This window comes from Rana temporaria, chromosome 9 (genome assembly GCF_905171775.1).
Source record: "Rana temporaria chromosome 9, aRanTem1.1, whole genome shotgun sequence".
Taxonomy (NCBI): Eukaryota; Metazoa; Chordata; class Amphibia; order Anura; family Ranidae; genus Rana; species Rana temporaria.
Genome location: NC_053497.1, coordinates 116206966 through 116228575, shown reverse-complemented (window position 1 = coordinate 116228575; position 21610 = coordinate 116206966).

Sequence of the window (21610 nt, the reverse complement as noted above, 5' to 3'; positions counted from 1 at the left end):
GGTCCTGAGCCGCAGCCAGGCCCGAATCTGAGTCAGAGCATTCCCCAGAAGATGGCAGGGGGAGGGGACGCTTTTTACCCCCCTTACGCCCGCACGCCGCTTCCACGCTGGCAACAAATGATTCCAGGAATGCCAAAAGTGTATCCATGGAAACTGCAGGTGCACGGGCAATGTTCTGCCAATTTAGGGGAAGAAAGGCCAGATACTGACTCCATATTCACCCACTGACAGCCCTCAGGGACTAGGTGAAAAAACAATCAAGAAGTCCCCCCTCCTTGCTGCACTGACCGGGGGGTTACCCAGGGGATTCACCACCCTGAGGGAGACCGCTCAGCACGGCTGCCCGCCTTCCTTGTATACACAGTGTGTGTGTGAGGAAAAAAAACGTGAGAAAAAAAACTATGAGGTGAATGAGCTGTGCCACGTTCAGAAAGCCAGTGCTAGTGGCCAAAACCCACTCCAAAATGGCCACCAGACGCCTCAGATAAAATGGCCGCCCGCAATACCGACCTGCACCACAGCGTGGCCACAACAAAATAGCCGCCAATGGAAATTCCAATAGAGAAAGCAGGCACACTAAAAATGGCGTCGGCGCTGCAAAAAAATGGCTCCTGAGCCCCACGATGTGGACGAGAGGGCCGTGCAGAGACTTCCCAGGAGACAGACCCCCCCTCACAGAAAGCAGACCCTGTCACCCCACGGTCCCCCACATAGACCCAGAAACCCCCACAGGTACACCCTGGTCGCAGTGGGCCCTAGGGCAGAAGGGGAAAGGGCGACAGAGCAGGGAAAAGGAGGACAGGAGAACCCCTTAATCCCGGGAATGCCCAGCTGTTCCATCCTGCCGTGGCAGGAGGAACCGTACTTACCCGTCCTTGGGAGGAATTTCTGGCACGTCCCTGACAGACCCACAACCGATGGTACGGAGTAGCTGTCGGCCCGGTCCACCGTGAGTAAGACATCAGCCCAGTCATATGTGGACCCCAGAGCATATGCTCACTGGCCACCCCTTGAGTCATGGGGTATGTCGTGGCCGACCCAGCGCGTAGCTAAGGTCTGCTCACACTCGATGGCCGGACTGGGGAGACTACAAGGATCTATAATATGCAGCCCGTCACCCAGCCGTCAGTTGATAGAAGAATCACAAAAATAAAAAAAATAAAAATTAAGAATCTCTTCAGGACTCTGGGCCCAAAGGGAGCCACGTACTTCTCCTCTGCTAGGCAGGAAAAAACTGAGCTGCATCCGGAGGGTGAGGGGTTATGACCGGAGGGACCGTCCGCTGGGCGGGGCTGTTCAACTCTGTTAAAGTTACATGTTTTAAGATAACCAACATGTCGGTCTAGTCCTCTCCTATGAACAGGAACATAACCCACTTGTCAAGATTTAAGGAGCTGTGTCCGTCCATATACGATAAGAGAAATATTAATTTTCACAGTGTATAGATGCAAAAATAAGAAAAAGTTAGAAAAAATATATAAAAAAATCATGACATATTTCCAAAAGATTACACAATCTTCTTATCAAAGTCCTCCAATACTGTGTTCAGAAGTTATAAGTGCTCCTTACTTTTGAAAAAAAAATTGCACAATGTTTAGAGGTCATTTGTAAGTGACACAGAGTTCACAGATCAGTAATAGATCGGGGTCAGTAGTAAGTGATGCAAGGTTTAGAAGCAAGTGAAACAGTGTTCAGAGGACAGTAATAGTTTGGGGTCAGTAGTAAGTGACGCAACGTTCAGAGGTCAGCAGTAAGTGAAACAGAGTTCAGAGGTCAGTTGTAAGTGACACAGGGATCAAGGGTCAGTAGTGGGTCACCTATTACTAACATCTATATATCAATAACAAGTGCCCCAATGTCTAATGTCGAGCCCTGGCCTTTCCACAAATATTGTACTGTACATTCCCTATTCAACACGATCTTTTTCTATACTATACAAGTCAACTCCAACTTTGTTTGACCACATCTCTATAAGCCTGTACGCAGCTCAATCAGAGACAAACCATCTTTGCGGTGGTGTGCTGCCTGTTCCACAGTTTATCATTAACCTCATCATTAACCTCCCAGGGGGCCCAATTAACCACTTCAGCCCCGGACCATATTGCTAGTCAAAGACCAGGCCACTTTTTGCGATTCGGCACTGCGTCGCTTTAACTGATAATTGCGCGGTCGTGCGACGTGGCTCCCAAACAAAATTGGCATCCTTTTTTTCCCACAAATTTATTTTGGTGGTATTTGATCACCTCTGCGGTTTTTCGTTTTTGCGCTATAAACAAAAATAGAGCGACAATTTTGAAAAATAATAATATTTTTTACTTTTTGCTGTAATAAATATCCCCCAAAAATATATAAAAAAACATTTTTTTTCCTCAGTTTAGGCCGATACGTATTCTTCTACATATTTTTCTTAAAAATCGCATTAAGCGTTTATTGATTGGTTTGCGCAAAAGTTATATCGTTTACGAAATAGGGGATAGTTTTATGGCATTTTTATTAATATTTTTTTTTACTAGTAATGGCGGCGATCAGCGATTTTTATCGGTACTGCGACATTATGGCGGACACTTCGGACACTTTTGACACCATTGGCATTTTTATAGCGATCAGTGCTCTACTATACTATACTATAAAAATGCCACTGGCAGGGAAGGGGTTAACACTAGGGGGCGAGGAAGGGGTTAAGTATGTTCCCTGGGTGTGTTCTAACTTACACACACAACTCCTGGTTCTCGCTCTATAACGAGCGATCGCGGGTGCCCAGCGGTGATCGCGCGCGCCGGTGTCAGGGGTGAGCGGGGGGCGCACGCGACCCTATTGGCTGCTCGGCGACATGACGTAGATATATGTGATCTCGCCCAGCAGAGCCGACCTGCCGCCATAAAACTGCGGCGGCTGGTCGGCAAGCGGTTAATAGTCTTGCACTCAGACCCACTGATTTCATAAAACGTCCCTTATTTAATCTACCAGAATGTCTTTGAAGTGTGGCAGGAAACCCACTCAAGCACAAACAAAACATGCAAACAAGATAGTGTCATGGTCGGAATCTGAACCAAGGACCCCAGTGCTACAAGACACAGGTATAAACCACTGAGCCATTTTGACCCCTTTTAGTATAATATCCAGATCCTGTGATGGAATTTAGGTTGCTCTGAGACATTGTGATGTTTATATCATTATTACTCAAGGTAATGCATATATTGTATAGTATTGATTACATAGATATTTTTACATTGCTGTCTAGAGTCTTTTTATGAAAATTATTGGTGGTCATAATAATTTTTATGGGCTAGGGATTGCATATTCCTAATATACACATACAGTGTGTACTTTATAGATATGTGATACAATTGTTTTCTAGTTCTGCCAGTTGTCTGCATATTTACTATAGTAACAATGATGACATCTGCTGGCCAAAGTTGGGTACTACAGTACCCTGTGATTTGTGTTTTAGGGGCTACTTTAATTAACCACTTACAGACCGGAAAGATTTTCCCCTTTAATGACCAGGCCATTTTTTGCAATACGGCACTGCATCGCTTTAACCGACAACTGCGTGGTCGTACGACGATGTACCCAAAATTGTCCCTTTCTTCCCACAAATAGAGCTTTATTTTGGTGGTATTTGATCACCTCTGCCGTTTTTATTTTTTTCTCTATAAACAAAAAAAATCGACAATTTCGAAAAATACAAAATTTTCTACGTTTTGCTATAATGCGTATCCCCCAAAAAATTCGAAAAATAAATTTCTTCATCAGTTAAGGCCAATATTTATACTATATATCAATGGTAATCAACCCAGTCCTTGGGGGCCCGCTAACAGGCCAGGTTTGCAAGATAACTGAAATACATCACAGGTGATATCATTTGCTGCTCAGTGACTGCAGTATTCTAGTCTGCATCTCCCCAAGGTAATACATAAAACCTGGCATTTAGTGGGCCCTGAGGACAGGGTTGATGACCACTGCTATATAAATAGTACAGTAAAACTTTGAATTGCGAGCATAATTTGTTCCGGAAACATGCTTGTAATCCAAAGCACTTGTATATCAAAGGAAATTTTCCCATAAGAAATAATGGAAACTCAAATGATTCGTTACCATCCAAGGGTATGTTCTTCTTCCTGCTGTCGGTGATCCACAATGCCAAGACAGATTTCATCCTCACTATACAGGTGGTTCTCAAAAAATTTGCATATTGTGATAAAGTTCATTATTTTCTGTAATGTAATGATAAACATTAGACTTTCATATATTTTAGATTCATTACACACAACTGAAGTAGTTCAAGCCTTTTATTGTTTTAATATTGATGATTTTGGCATACAGCTCATGAAAACCCAAAATTCCTATCTCAAAAAATTAGCATATCATGAAAAGGTTCTCTAAACAAGCTCTTAACCTAATCATCTGAATCAACTAATTAACTCTAAACACCTGCAAAAGATTCCTGAGGCTTTTAAAAACTCCCAGCCTGGTTCATTACTCCAAACCGCAATCATGGGTAAGACTGCCGACCTGACTGCTGTCCAGAAGGCCATCATTGACACCCTCAAGCAAGAGGGTAAGACACAGAAAGAAATTTCTGAACGAATAGGCTGTTCCCAGAGTGCTGTATCAAGGCACCTCAGTGGGAAGTTTGTGGGAAGGAAAAAGTGTGGCAGAAAACGCTGCACAACGAGAAGAGGTGAGCGGACCCTGAGGAAGATTGTGGAGAAGGACCGATTCCAGACCTTGGGGGACCTGCGGAAGCAGTGGACTGAGTCTGGAGTAGAAACAACCAGAGCCACCGTGTACAGGCGTGTGCAGGAAATGGGCTACAGGTGCCGCATTTCCCAGGTCAAGCCACTTTTGAACCAGAAACAGCGGCAGAAGCGCCTGACCTGGGCTACAGAGAAGCAACACTGGACTGTTGCTCAGTGGTCCAAAGTACTTTTTTCGGATGAAAGCAAATTTTGCATGTCATTCGGTAATCAAGGTGCCAGAGTCTGGAGGAAGACTGGGGAGGGGGAAATGCCAAAATGCCTGAAGTCCAGTGTCAAGTACCCACAGTCAGTGATGGTCTGGGGTGCCATGTCAGCTGCTGGTTATGGTGTTTTATCAAGGGCAGGGTGAATGCAGCTAGCTATCAGGAGATTTTGGAGCACTTCAATCTACTGTTAACATCTATAACAAAAACATAGTACAAGGTAACAGTAGATTGAAAATGTACAAGTAGTGATGCATATAATGTCAAGGTTAAAATGGGGGAATGGTCACATAATTGCTTACCCAGAAGGATCGACACTGGAGGGCTATTAAAGGGGTTTTAAAGGTTTGTTTTTTATTTTCTAAATATGTTCCGGTAATCTAGTGCATTGTTGGTTCACTTACCTTTTCCTTCGATTTCCCTTCTAAATGTTTTTTTTCTTTGAATTTCTTACTTCCTGTTTATCCTCAGTAAACTTGCCACCATCATCCGAGCGGTGGTTAGTCAGCCAGAACAGCTTTCTGAGGAGGAACAGGAAGGTAGAAATTCAGACAAAGGAAACAAATAAAAAAACATTTAGAACTTTCATTGTTCATCTTGCACTTGTTGGTCTCTCTGAAACCAGTCATCTATACAACTAAATAAAAGCAAACTTACAGTTAAAAAAAAAAAAAAAACATTTAGAAGGGAAATCGAAGGAAAAGGTAAGTGAACTAACAATGCACTAGCTTAAAGGAACCTATTTAGAAAATAAAAAACAAACCTTTACAACCCCTTTAACCACTTCCCGCCCGGCCTATGGCCGATTTACGTCCGGGAAGTGGTTTTGAAATCCGGACTGGACGTCCATGGACGTCCTGCAGGATTTCGGCGATCGGTGATGCGGGGTGTCACTCTGACACCCTGCATCTCCGATCTCGGTAAAGAGCCTCCGGCGGAGACTCTTTACCACGTGATCAGCCGTGTCCAACCACAGCTGATCACGATGTAAACAGGAAGAGCCGTTGATGGCAGACGCGAGTAGAGGAGAGCCGATCGGCGGCTCTCCTGACAGGGGGGGTTCGCGCTGATTGTTTATCAGCGCAGCCCCCCCTCGGATCGCCACACTGGACCACCAGGGAAGCCCACCCTGGACCACCAGGGAAGGGCAAATTTAAAAAAAAAGTATTGAAAAAAAATAAATAAATAAGCTTTTAAAAAAAAAAAAAATGATGACAATCAGTGCCCACAAATGGGCACTGACTGGCAACATGGGTAGATCAGTGCTGCCACCCCAGTGTCCATCAGTGCCACCACACAGTGTCCATCAGTGCCACCCCACAGTGCCCATCCATGCCCAGTGCCCACCTATCAGTGCCCATCTGTGCCACCCATAAGTATCCATGAGTGCCCATCTGTGCCGCCTATGAGTGCCCAGTGCCGCCCATGAGTGCCCATCAGTGCCGCCTATGAGTGCCCATCAGTGCCGCCCATGAGTGCCCATCAGTGCCGCCCATGAGTGCCCAGTGCCGCCCATGAGTGCCCATCAGTGCCGCCTATGAGTGCCCATCAGTGCCGCCCATGAGTGCCCATCAGTGCCGCCCATGAGTGCCCATCAGTGCCGCCTATGTGTGCCCATCAGTGCCGCCTATGTGTGCCCATCAGTGCCGCATACCAGCGCCGCCAATCAGTGCCACCTCATCTGTGCCCATCAGTACTACCTCATCGGTGCCGCCATATCAGTGCCCGTAATTGAAAGAGAAAACGTACTTATTTACAAAAAAATTAACAGAAAAAAATAAAAACTTAATTTTTTTTCAAGATTTTCAGGCTTTTTTTAGTTGTTACGCAAAAAAAAAAAAATCGCAGAGGTGATCAAATACCACCAAAAGAGAGCTCTATTTGTGGGGAAAAAAGGACGCCAATTTTGTTTGGGAGCCACGTCGCACAACCACGCAATTGCCATTCAAAGTGCGACAGTGCTGAAAGCTGAAAATTGGCTTGGGCGGGAAGGTGCGCAAGTGCCTGGTATGGAAGTGGTTAATAGCCCTCCAGTGTCGATCCTTCTGGCTAAGCAATTATGTGACCATTCCCCCATTTTAACCTTGACATTATATGCATCACTACTTGTACATTTTCAATCTACTGTTACCTTGTACTATGTTTTTGTTATAGATGTTATCAAATATTTTTCCTCCTGAAGAAGCGGAGTTGTCCAGGAAACATGTAGAGGGGCCTTTTTTACACTAAGGATTCGTTATACCATATACTCCCAGTACACTTTTGAAAGTATTATTCCATGAGTGTAATCTGCTTTTACTTGATCCACAATATATGCTTTGTATTAGAGATTGATGTTTTTTCAAATCTGTATCCGGATACGTAAAATCCTTTTATTTTGTGTACTAATAAAATATTTCCATTTTATATTATGATTTTGTAAATGTTTGGGGACCTGAGACAGTCCATATTTTCCCCTTGAAACAAGAAACTATACAGTAAAACCTTGGATTGCGAGCATAATTCATTCAAGAAACATGCTTGTAATCCAAAGCACTTGTATATCAAAGCAAATTTACCCATAAGAAATAATGGAAACTCAAATGATTTGTTCCACGACCTTTTATTTATAGGTCCTTCAGTTTATAGTCCATATAAAAAGATTACAGCAATGTCACCAGGTTGTGTAACCATAAAATGCCCATCCACAAATGGCAGCCTCCACAAGGGGATTAGAAACAAAATCCAGCAGGAGCTACAGAGTATTAAAGAGAAGAAGTATGTTGCTAAATGTTGTACCTTCATTAAACATAACCATATTGCTACACTTAGAAGCCGAACAGAAAATTCTCCTGCGCTCTGGTATTTCCTGCTATAGGGTAACGTGGTCCAATTACAGGGTATATTCAACGGTCTTGAATCCCTCCTCAGAATCATGGTAATTCATAAGGCTAAAAAAGAGAAAAGAAAAGAGAGCGCACCGACCTAGTGTGATACCGTATAAAAAAGGTTTTATTACATATATTAAAACAATGGTTATACTCACAAAATGAGTTGTAAAATGCACTTTGACAAACAGTACAACTGGTACGCAGCAACGCCAGAAGAACACGGTGACAACATGGATCAAGTAGTATCTGACCGGTGGTATGGTTGATGTGTTTCAGGGGCGTACCCCTTTCCTCAGAGCCTTGGTGGTCTGTAGTTGCTCCCTCATATTGAATCCTTCGGGTATTTATACAGACATGAGCATGTGCAGAGGTGCCTGGATCATAGGCCACCCCCCATTTGTCAGACCCGCCTATCTCCCCTTTGGCCACTCCTGTCCCATAGGGTGTGGCCAGGGAGTCCCCCCTATTGCGAGACAGTTGCGTAGATATGTCTCTCACGCGGGCCAGTCCTATTGGTTAATACAAGCCCTGATGGAATAATTGCATAGATATAGATGTGCGTGTGTGCAGGGACACCCACCTCTCTGTCTATTACCAGGGGGTGGGAAAGCCAGAGCACTAGACCAAAAAACAGGCCATTGCATATAGCTAATACACATACACCTATGCACACAGCTCACCTTACCGAGCAGAGGGTTGCAGTCCTCTTCCTCATCGTTGTGCCACGGCCAAGCCCCACATACAGCATACTCCTCTTTCACCCCATAAGCGTGTGCTGAAACGCACGCCATCATTAGCAGGAAGTAGATGCGTTCCAGCCCTCACTTCCGCTCATGCGCACAAGGCGCAGCGCACAGCACGCAGCGCTTGTTCCTGCCGCAAAACCGGAAGAGCAGGTGTATATGCGTTCCACCCGCTCCTTCCGGTTTGTCCAGATGATTCGCCACTTATAATACACAAAGATACGACTCCCAGATACATTATTAATGGGTTTGGGGGGGGGGGGGGGGCTATACATTGGCTAGCCATTCTACTGTAAAAATCTTTGGCCATACCTATATTGCCAGAAGGGGGTTAACTGGTGACCTATACTGCAATTACCTCTAGTGGTAAAAATGGGGAATTGTTTGACAAAATATGGGAAACCCCACACCATGGTCACTGCATGCCTTCTCTACACATGCCCATATGTGCAAAACCCCATAGAGTATACACAATGGGTTAAGTGCACATATCCCCATATATACACGCCCACATACATATAATGTATACATATTAGAATATATACACGGACATACATACAATACCTATAAAAACACACAATTGGAGTCAAGCTAGATCATATGGTATCCTACACTAGATTAATATAAAATGTTTAGATGGCCCTATTTTTGCTGCTCTATTAGAGCTAGGCAGAAAATAAATAATTAAATAAGGTTAGTAATAATAATAATAGTGGTCTAGTATGGCCATACAATCTAGTTGTAGGTATAAATTTCAAATTCTAACCACATGAAAATGTATAGAAATTCACACATATATATAAAAAAATACACACATATATATATATATATATATATATATATATATATATATATATATATATATATATCCCCACTCATAGTCATGATCATACGTCCTAAATAAAAGGCCCTAAATAATATATATATATATCCCCACTCATAGTCATGATCATACGTCCTAAATAAAAGGCCCTAAATAAAAATATTAAAAGTATAAAAATCGCAATAGTAGTACTATTACTAATACCAATAATCCTCATTTTGCTATAACCCACTGCGTACCAGACCCGCATGTCTCGAACAATGATCCGAGACATCACGGCTCTGTAAGGAGGCTACTGACCACTACATAAACCCAATGAGGCACAGTGAGGTAATTAAATTGTTACAACTTCCCTCCACATTATTCTAATACATACACAAATCTCCTTACTATAAGGGATGGCTCCATACAGGACCCTCTTGGGCCCGATGGTAAGCAGCTCCATCGTGCCCAGCACGACGTGCTGGCAGCCATCTGGCCTAACACAAGCAGCATCCCCCCCTGGAATGAGGTATGGCCATGGCCTGGGAGGCATAACAGCCTCATACCAGATCCGCCAGGACCAATGGCCACACCTAATTTCTGTGTGCCCCACAAGGTTTAAATGAAGAGATAGAGCTACACAATATAGTGTGATCAAACACATTAGAGTAACAGGGAGCACACAGAAATGAGGTGTGGCCATTGGTCCTGGCGGATCTGGTATGAGACTGTAATGCCTCCCAGGCCATGGCCATACCTCATTCCAGGGGGGATGCTTTTTGTGTTAGGCCGGATGGCTGCCAGCACGTCGGGAGGTTGTAACAATTTAATTACCTCACTGTGCCTCATTGGGTTTATGTAGGTGGTCAGTAGCCTCCTTACAGAGCCGTGATGTCTCAGGTCATTGTACGAGACATGCGGGTCTGGTACGCGGTGGGTTATAGCAAAATGAGGATTATTGGTATTAGTAATAGTACTACTATTGCGATTTTATACTTTTAATATTTTTATATAGGGCCTATCATATGTGTAATTTTTCACATGTTTTTATTACTAACTATTTATTGATTATTGTTTGTTTTATCTATTTATCTGTCGCATATATGTGCACGTATGATCATGACTATGCGTGGGGATATATATACACGTGTATTTTTTTATATATATATGTGTGTATTTCTATACATTTTCATGTGGTTAGAATTTGAAATCTATATATACAACTAGATTGTATGGCCATACTAGACCACTATTATTATTACTAACCTTATTTAATTATTTATTTTCTGCCTAGCTCTAATAAAGCTAGGCAGAAGGGCCATCTAAACATTTTATATTAATCTAGTGTAGGATACCATATGATCTAGCTTGACTCCAATTGTGTGTTTTTATAGGTATTGTATGTACAGTACAGACCAAAAGTTTGGACACACCTTCTCATTCAAAGAGTTTTCTTTATTTTCATGACTATGAAAATTGTAGATTCACACTGAAGGCATGAAAACTATGAATTAACACATGTGGAATTATACATAACAAAAAAGTGTGAAACAACTGAAAATATATTTCATATTCTAGGTTCTTCAAAGTAGCCACCTTTTGCTTTGATTACTGCTTTGCACACTCAGTCAAATAGCCCTTACACAGCCTGGTGGTGTGTTTGGGGTCATTGTCCTGTCCTGTTGGTGTTTTCGGTTGTTTTTTCCGGCGTTTTGTCGCGCGTATTCACACGTATTTGCGCGTTTGCATACAGCAGTGTCCAACGTTTTTGAACTTCGTCGTTTTTTATTTTAGCCAATAGGAAAAATGATCATCTCTTTCATCACTTGTTGCTATGTTTGTAGATTTTTTTTATCTTCTTCCTGGGTGAATGTTCTATTTCACAGAACAGATTAAAGCGACAAAACGCCAGTAGAAACGCGCGTTGTCGCGCTAGATGCTTGTTTTGAGCGTTTCCATTAGTTTCTATGGGAATACAAATGTTCAAAAACGCCCAAATCAGCCCGATTCGCGTGACAAAAAAGGGTCCAGAACTTGTTCGCGCTTCAGGTGTTTTGGAGTGGAGATGTAAACCATCTCCATTGAGAATAATGTACTTTTTCCCCTCTAGCGTTTTATAGCTTCAGGCTACAAAACGCTCAGGTGTGAATGCAGCCTTACAGTTCAGTAAACTTAGATCAGCCTATAAAAACAAGCAGACACGCCAATTGCATTCCACCTGTGCTCTAGATAGGTGGCAGAAGTGACGTGTCACGCACTAACTGAACTGACGCGTTTCGTCAGTAACGTCTAATGTCATTTTTTTCCTTATCTGGAGACTGAGTGGGGGCAGTCTCTAGTCTGTTTCTCTTGCACTTGAAAATAGGTTAATGAATTCAAATACCAATGTTGTCCATTTGATTAAAGCATAAGTCCAGCCTAACACTAACACAAAGCATAAGTGCCTGCATCTTTAGACATCCACGATCTAACACTAACCAATCTAGTGAATAAATCAGTATACATACCTTTTTTGAAGCCGCTCCAGGCGGGACTCTAGTGGCAGAATCTCTGCAGAGTACTCAGCAGACAACGGCTGTGAAATGAATGGGGAGTGATGTCACCCATAGACTTATGGGGCTTCCATTGTCGGCTTGCTCCTCTGCACCTGCCTCCACAGCAAAGCTGCAGCTGACAGCTCAGAGTGGGATCAGGTTGGATTGGTTTCAGAAAAGGTATGTATACGAATTTCTTCTTTACAGGGTTAGATAGGTTAGTGTTAGATCGTAGAACTCCCCCACTCCCCCCTCCTTCTCCTTCTCATGTCGGCGTTTTTCTTACTGTGTCTAGCCTCCTGCAGCAGCTGTTCCTAGTAGGCTGTGGATAAACGACATGCTGCTCAGCTAATCATGGAGCTCCCATCTCTGATCCAGCACTCAGGGATGCCTGTTGCCTCCTGGGATTGATGACAAACATGTCCCAGGAGGCATAGCGGTCCATGGATGACACACTCAGGCAGCTCAGGCCTCGGCCAGAACAAAAGGAAATGAGCTGTAAAACAATGAGTTTAAAAAAATAAAAAAAATGATATGCCAAATCAGCATAAGGGGACAGAGCAGCAGTGGATGCAGACAACTTGTAAAAGAGGGTGGAGCTCCACTTTAAGTTCATTAGATTCACAAAAGACAACCATTGTGGCTGTTTTAAGGCCTGGCAGGATGGTGTTTACATGGCATCCTGTCATCTCTGGAATAATATTTGTCCTAAAGCCTCGAAGTGGCACAGATGTAGCCAAGAATGGTAATCCACTACATAAATAGATATAAGACAATTTAATTTAAACACGCGACTACTGCAAGCACTGAACTACCATACAACTCAAGGTTCTTCTTATGGAACTTTGTCCGCTGTGTTGCTATTCCTGTAACAATTTGCACAGTTGTATTCCAATAAGAAAGTGTATTTGTGCATGTTATATTTTTGGTTCTTAACCGGTTCCCTACCGGCTCCTGTACATTTACGTGGGCAGAATGGCACAGCTGGTCAAAGCACTTTGAAATTCCCACCATGCGGGCACGCGCCCCTCTCGCGAGCTCCGGGACCATGGGACTCGCAGATTCGATGTCCCGCGTTTGGGTCACAGAGCTGCAGAACGGGGAGAGGCAAGTGTAAACATTGGGAAAGGCGATCAGTGACGTGTCACTCGTAGCCACGCCCCCTAACAGTTAAAATCACTCTCTAGGTCACGCGTAACCCCTTCAGCGCCACCTAGTGGTTAACCCCATTCACTGCCAGTGTAATTTTCACAGTAATCAGTGCATATTTATAGCAAAATGACAATGGTCCCAAAAATGTGTGAAAAGTGTCCGATGTGACCGCCATAAAGTCGCAGTCACAATAAAAACCGCTGATCGCCGACATTACTAAGAAAAAATAAAATAATAAAAAAAATGCCATAAAACTATCCCCTATTTTGTAGGCACTATAACTTTAGCGCAAACCAATCAATATACGCTTATTGCGTTTTTGACGTATTGGCCTAAACTGTGGAAAAAATGTGTTTAACCACTTCCAGCCCAAGGACATCATATGACGTCCTGGACTTTCAGTGGGGATATCTAAAAGATGCCTGCAGCCACAGGCATCATTCAGATATCCATCTCTTCAGCCGGCGAATCCCTGTACCATAAGAACGATCATAGCGGCGGTTCCGCCGCTTGATCGTTCTTATAGGCGGCGGGAGGGGACGCCCTCCCTCCTGCCGCCATGCGGTGCTTCTCCGGGCTCTCCTTTGCCATCGGAGACCCGGAGAAACGATCCGCCGGCGTCCGATGGAAACCATAGAGTAGACTGGTTACCAGATGGTCACCAGTCATCTCTATGATCGTCGGAGGCCCGGGCGCGATGTTATGACGTCATGCCCAGGTCCTGGAATGTAAACACAGCCGCAATCGCGGCTGAAAGCATTAGATCGGTGAATTTTTTTTCACAATCTAATGCTTTCCAGCCTGGAGGAGAGATGTGGGGTCTTATTGACCCTGCATCTCTCCATAAAGAGTACCTGTCACGAACCATTCCTATTACAAAGGATGTTTACATTACTTGTAATAGGAATAAAAGTGATAAAAAAAAAAGACAAAAAAAGTGTAAAATTAAAAGAAATTGAGTAAAATAAAAAATAAAATAAAATTTTTTTTTTAAACGCCCCTATCCCCGGTAGCTCGCGCTCAGAAGCGAACACACACGTAAGTCCCGCCCACATATGTAAATGCCGTTCAAACCACACATGTGAGGTATCGCCGCGTGCGTTAAAGCGCCAGGAACAATTCTAGCACTAGACCTCCTCTATAACTCTAAATTTGTAACTTGTAAAAAAAAAAAAATCTCCATAGGCGTCGCTTATTTTAAGTACTGACGTTTGGCGCCATTCCATGAGTGTGCTCAATTTTAAAGCGTGACATGTTAGGTATCTATTTACTCAGCGTAACTTCATCTTTCACATTATACAAACAAATTGGGCTAACTTTACCGTTTTGTTATTTTTTAATTCACAAAACCGTTTTTTTTTCCCAAAAAAAGGCGTTTGAAAAATTATTGCGCAAATACTGTGCAAGATAAAAAGTTGCAATGGCTGGCATTTTATTCCCTAGGGCAGTGTTTCTCAACTCCAGTCCTCAAGGCGCCCCAACAGGTCATGTTTTCAGGATTTCCCACCGATGAAACAGCTGTGGTAATTACAAGGAAGTGTAACTGATTAAATCACCTGTGCAAAATAATGGAAAGCCTGAAAACATGACCTGTTGGGGCGCCTTGAGGACTGGAGTTGAGAAACCCTGCCCTAGGGTGTCTGCTAAAAAAACATATATAGTGTTTGGGGGTTCTGAGTAATTTTCTAACAAAAAAATGATGATTTATGCATGTAGGAGAGAAGTGCCAAAATAGGCCAGGTATGGAAGTGGTTAAAGATTTTTGGGGGATATTTATTATAGCAAAAATTTAAAAAATATTGAATTTTTTTCAAAATTGTCGTCATTTTTGTTTATAGCACAAAAAAAAAAAAAAACGCAGAGGTGATCAAATACCACCAAAACAAAGCTCTACAGGGAGTGCAGAATTATTAGGCAAATGAGTATTTTGACCACATCATCCTCTTTATGCATGTTGTCTTACTCCAAGCTGTATAGGCTCGAAAGCCTACTACCAATTAAGCATATTAGGTGATGTGCATCTCTGTAATGAGAAGGGGTGTGGTCTAATGACATCAACACCCTATATCAGGTGTGCATAATTATTAATCAACTTCCTTTCCTTTGGCAAAATGGATCAAAAGAAGGACTTGACAGACTCTGAAAAGTCCAAAATAGAGAGATATCTAGCAGAGGGATGCAGCACTCTTAAAATTGCAAAGCTTCTGAAGCGTGATCATCGAACAATCAAGCGTTTCATTCAAAATAGTCAACAGGGTCGCAAGAAGCGTGTGGAAAAACAAGGCGCAAAATAACTGCCCATGAACTGAGAAAAGTCAAGCGTGCAGCTGCCAAGATGCCACTTGCCACCAGTTTGGCCATATTTCAGAGCTGCAACATCACTGGAGTGCCCAAAAGCACAAGGTGTGCAATACTCAGAGACATGGCCAAGGTAAGAAAGGCTGAAAGACGACCACCACTGAACAAGACACACAAGCTGAAACGTCAAGACTGGGCCAAGAAATATCTCAAGACTGATTTTTCTAAGGTTTTATGGACTGATGAAATGAGAGTGAGTCTTGATGGGCCAGATGGATGGGCCCGTGGGTGGATTGGTAAAGGGCAGAGAGCTCCAGTCCGACTCAGACGCCAGCAAGGTGGAGGTGGAGTACTGGTTTGGGCTGGTATCATCAAAGATGAGCTTGTGGGGCCTTTTCAGGTTGAGGATGGAGTCAAGCTCAACTCCCAGTCCTACTGCCAGTTTCTGGAAGACCCCTTCTTCAAGCAGTGGTAGAGGAAGAAGTCTGCATCCTTCAAGAAAAACATGATTTTCATGCAGGACAATGCTCCATCACACGCGTCCAAGTACTCCACAGCGTGGCTGGCAAGAAAGGGTATAAAAGAAGAAAAACTAATGACATGGCCTCATTGTTCACCTGATCTGAAACCCCATTGAGAACCTGTGGTCCATCATCAAATGTGAGATTTACAAGGAGGGAAAACAGTACACCTCTCTGAACAGTGTCTGGGAGGCTGTGGTTGCTGCTGCACGAAATGTTGATGGTGAACAGCTCAAAACACTGTCAGAATCCATGGATGGCAGGCTTTTGAGTGTCCTTGCAAAGAAAGGTGGCTATATTGGTCACTGATTTGTTTTTGTTTTGTTTTTGAATGTCAGAAATGTATATTTGTGAATGTTGAGATGTTATATTGGTTTCACTGGTAAAAATAAATAATTGAAATGGGTATATATTTTTTTTTGTTAAGTTGCCTAATAATTATGCACAGTAATAGTCACCTGCACACACAGATATCCCCCTAAAATAGCTAAAACTAAAAACAAACTAAAAACTACTTCCAAAAATATTCAGCTTTGATATTAATTAGTTTTTTGGGTTCATTGAGAACATGGTTGTTGTTCAATAATAAAATTAATCCTCAAAAATACAACTTGCCTAATAATTCTGCACTCCCTGTATTTGTGGGGAAAAAAAAGGACGCCAATTTTGTTTGGGAGCCACATCACATGACCGCGCATAGTGTCGAATCGTAAAAAATTCTCTGGTCTTTGGCCAGCGAAATGGTCCGGGGCTGAAGTGGTTAAAGCGGCATTAAACCCAAAAGCAAACATTTATTATATTGCACCTTACCAATTCTTAGATGTTATAGCTGCTTTTGTTTTCTTTTTTAGTCTTTCTTTCCTTCCAATTGGTGATTTAGCCAGTAAGTATGTTGTTTCTCAACAGAACATATGGTCATGAGACAAACCATTTAACATTGACGTGGTATTTACAATGATCAGCTTTTATTTATGTAAAACCTTTATCCCAAAAGGAAAAAAAAACTGTTGCTGTATTTGCTTAAAAATGTTGCTGCTTGGCTTCAGTTTGTTAGTGTACTTAAATCTGCTAGTGCATCTAACATTACTCCCCCCCAGACTGGCAATGCTGCTATCCAAAAGGTTTCTCTGTTACGCCTTCATCCAGAGTGTAGGCACCCTAAGACTAGAAGTGTGTTACTAGCCAAATCACCAGGAAAAAACTGAGGGAAAAAAAGCCTAGCAACAGAAAATAATTACAACCACTGCATCTAATGATTGGAAAACCGCAATACAATATATGTTTGTTTTTTTGGTTTAATACCACTTGAGGCTGGGTTCACACGTAATGCTTGTATCGGCCAGCCTGACATGTTTCATCCTATGTGGATATCATCAGAGGCGCCTCTGGATGAAACATGTCAGGCTGGCCGATACAAGCACGCTAGGAGCCGCAGAGTTTTATATGTCATGATGTTCTTATATTCCTGAAAGTAGACAAAATTGTATGTTTTTACCTTTACGGGCTTTACTATTATTGCTCATCTCTTCATACTGGGTAATTTCCCATTGATGATTGCATAATATACCCACTTGGTCTTGCGAGTCCTGGAGGTCTTTCTGATGCTGGCGATTTTGGATATTATTTGATTGATCCATCAGGTCTGGAGTGTCCCATCTACCACTGACCCTCTGCATTGTATGATTACATCGCCTATTGTCTTATCTTTTTGGTAAGCAGATTGATAGCACTTTGGTTTGGTGTGCCTTTGCTTTGCACATTGAAGCTTGGTGGAGGTTTCACATCGCTTTTTTATCAGTTCATAGCACATTGATTTTTTACATAAGGACTAATCACATTGCTATTTCTTTATTTTCTCTGAAGCGCTGCATTTTGGACTATTATATTTGTGTTTGCTAAATCAACAGACTGTGCTAGCTGCTTTTTTCTTGCTTCTGTAAGATAGCACAGATATTTGTACACCCTGCTTTAATTACCCTCTGAAGTTCGGCAGAATCTCGGGGCACACCAGTCAAAAATTTAAAAAGTTTGTAACACAGCGTAATTTGCAATGCAGTGTTCAGAGATCAATGGTTTGTACCACAGAGAACTGCTTCATTACACACTACTGAAAGTATTTGTAAAGGAAAAAATATTAAACAACAAACTTGTCAGACTTGCCTGCTCTGTGCAATGGTTTTGCACAGAGTAGCCCTGATCCTCCTCTTCACGGGCTCCTCCCACTTGCTGAGTGCCCTCATTGCAAGCCACTTACTATTGGGGCACTCACTTCTGAGGCACCTCTCTGTCTCCATAAGTCTCAGAAAGAGCGACTCGGATCCTAAAAGAATTGAGCTCCGTAATTTGAAAGCCATTGTATCTAATCTTAAGGGACTCATGAATGACGGGAATAGTACCACTGGATTGGCGCAGGGCCAACGTGGTGCCCATATTTAAAAAGGGAACAAAGTCTTTACCAAGTAACTATAGACCTGTTCGTTTAACTTAGGTTGGGAAGATACTGGAGAGTTTAATGAAAGACCATATAGACGAGTTCTTGCTGGAAAAAAAAAAATTTAAGCAACAGACAGCATGGATTCATGAAAGATAGAAGTTGTCAGACAAACCTGATTTCTTTCTATGAAGAGGTAAGTAAAACCTTGGACAGAGGGGTGGCGGTGGACGTGGTATACTTGGATTTTGCAAAAGCTTTTGATACAGTTCCGCGCACACGGCTAATGTGTAAGGTAAAGTCTACAGAATTGTAAATTTCAGTTTGTAAATGGATAGAAAATTGGCTAAAAGACAGAATTCAGAGAGTAGTGGTTAATGATTCTTACTCTGAATGGTCTAATGTAATCAGCGGTGTACCCCAATGGTCAGTGTTGGGACCCTTACTTTTTAATATCTTTATAAATGATATTGGGTCTGGGATCAAAAGTAACATTTCTGTCTTTGCAGATGACACTAAGCTATGCAGTGGAATAACGTCCTTATAGGATGTCTCCAATTTACAAGCCGACCTTACAAGCAAGAAAAAGTATGTGAACCCTTTTGGAATGATATGGATTTCTGCACAAATTGGTCATGAAATGTGATCTGATCTTCATCTAAGTCACAACAATAGACAATCACAGTCTGCTAGTAACACGCAAATAATTTAACGTTACCATGTTTTTATTGAACACACCATGTAAACATTCACAGTGCAGGTGGAAAAAGTATTTGAACCCTTGGATTTAATAACTGGTTGAACCTCCTTTGGCAGCAATAACTTGATGAGGTTTTGATGTTGGTGTGCTGTGCCTCTTTTTCTCCACACATAGTGTTGCGTTTTTATTACAAACAACTCAACCTTGGTTTCATCTGTCCACAGAATATTTATAGCTGGAGATGCAGCAGGCAAACCGGTAGGCTGGGTAGACCAGAACGGTGGCAGACTGGATTGCAGATGAAAGCAAGAACACGTGCGATTTGCAGAGCAGACCTGCAGCAGGCTGGAGAAACAGGTGCAGAGTCAGGCAGGCCAGGTCAGAGACGTACTGGCGGATCAGGCAGAGCAGAAGTTCAAAACAAGCCGAAGTCAGGGTATGAAGCAGACAAGATTAGTGAGAGTAAGCCGGGTCAAGGATCAGAAGTCAGCACAGATAATGGGTTTCAGGACACACAGAAGCTGCAGACCAAACAGCAAGGAGTCTTTGGGGCACTCAGTTTAAATAGCCACTTTGGCACCAATGTTGGTGACAGGCGCACGTGTGCGTGCACACTCGCTGATGCGGCGTGAATGTGCGATTCCTATTGCACGGCCATGCCTTCCCTGACACCTCACATGAAATCCATTATTGTTTAGTGTTTTACGTATCGTAGATTCGCTAACAGGGATGTTAGCATATGCCAGAGACTTTTGCAAGTCTTTAGCTGACACTCTAGGATTCTTCTTCACTTCATTGAGCAGTCTGCACTGTGCTCTTGCAGTCATCTTTACAGGACGGCCACTCCTAGGGAGAGTAGCAGCAGTGCTGAACTTTCTCTATTTATAGACAATTTGTCCTACTGTGGACTGATGAACAGCAAGGCTTTTGGAGATACTTTTATAACCCTTTCCAGATTTATGCAAGTCAACAATTCTTAGTCATAGGTCTTCTGAGAGCTCTTTTGTGTGAGGCATCATTCACATCAGGCAATGCTTCTCGTAAAAAGCAAATACAGAACTGGTGTGTTTTTTATAGGGCAGGGCAGCTGTAACCAACACTTCCAATCTCATCTCATTGATTGGACTCCAGTTGGCTGACACCTCACTCCAATTAGCTCTTGGAGATGTCATTAGTCTAGGGGTTCACATACTTTTTCCACCTGCACTGTGAATGTTTACATGGTGTGTTCAATAAAAACATGGTAACATTTAATTCTTTGTGTGTTATTAGTTTAGGCAGACTGATTGTCTATTGTTATGACTAAGATGAAGATCAGATCACATTTTATGACCAATTTGTGCAGAAATCTATATCATTCCAAAAGGGTTCACATACTTTTTCTTGCAACTGTATGTGGCAGATGAGGTTTAATGTTGATAAAGGTAAAGTTATGCACTTGGGGGCTAAGAAAATGCATGCATCATACATGTTAGGGGGAGTACAACTGAGTGAATCCGCAGTGGAGAAGGATCTGAGTGTTCTGGTAAATAATAATCTTAATAGTAGCATGCAATATCAAGCTGCGGTTTCCAAAGCAAACAAAATAGGATTTTTTGTACTCACCGTAAAATTCTTTTCCCTGAGTCCATGGACGGACACAGCTCCTTAAATCTTGACAAGTGGGTTATGTTCCCTGTTTACAGGAGAGGACTAGGCAGAAACATGTTAGATAATTAAATACATGTTACATTAACAGAGTTGAACAGCCCCGCCCAGGGGCGGTCCCTCCAGACATAACCCTCCTCACTGCAGCCTCAGTTCGTAACAAGCAGTACAAACCTAAAAAGGAGGGGTGGGTGCTGTCTCTGTCCATGGACTCAGAGAAAAGGATTTTACGGTGAGTACAAAAAACCCTATTTTCTCTTATCGTCCATGGACGGACACAGCTCCTTAAATCTCGACAAGTGGGACGTCCCCAAGCAGTGTCAAAAACGAGGGGTGGGAAATATATCAGTAAAACCAATTTCAACTTCACCCCAAAACAAGCAGAGCTCCTCAACGGAGGAGGTGCAACTTTAAACAGCCGCCGGCAAAAACTAGCGGCCGAAAAAAGCATCAAAAGATGCACTCACAGCAACCATGTCAATTCTGGAAAAAGCGCAAAGAGCGGAAAAAGAGCAAGTCGCCGCCTCGCACACCTGTGAGACTGACGCATGATGTCGGAAAAAAAAACCTGGAAGCACCAATTGCCCTGGTCGAAAGTGCCGTGACCGGAAAGGGGGGCCCGCCCCTTAAGAGCATAGGCCTGTATGACAGCCTGCCTGATCCACCGAGAAATGGTGGTCGACGAGATCGCCAGGCCCTTTTGTGGACCAGACACCGACACAAAAGACAGTCAGAACTCCGAAACTGAGCCGTAGCAGGCTGGTACAACCGCAAAGTGTGTACCATGCCTAAAGTATGAAAGGCAACCTCCGTAGGATGCGCCGGCCGAGGACAGAAGGATGGAAGAACAATGTCCTTATTCCGGCGAAAGGCCAAAACCACCTTCGGAAGAAGGGAAGGTCGCGGGTGCACCACCACCTAATCCTTATGGAGGATCAAGCAT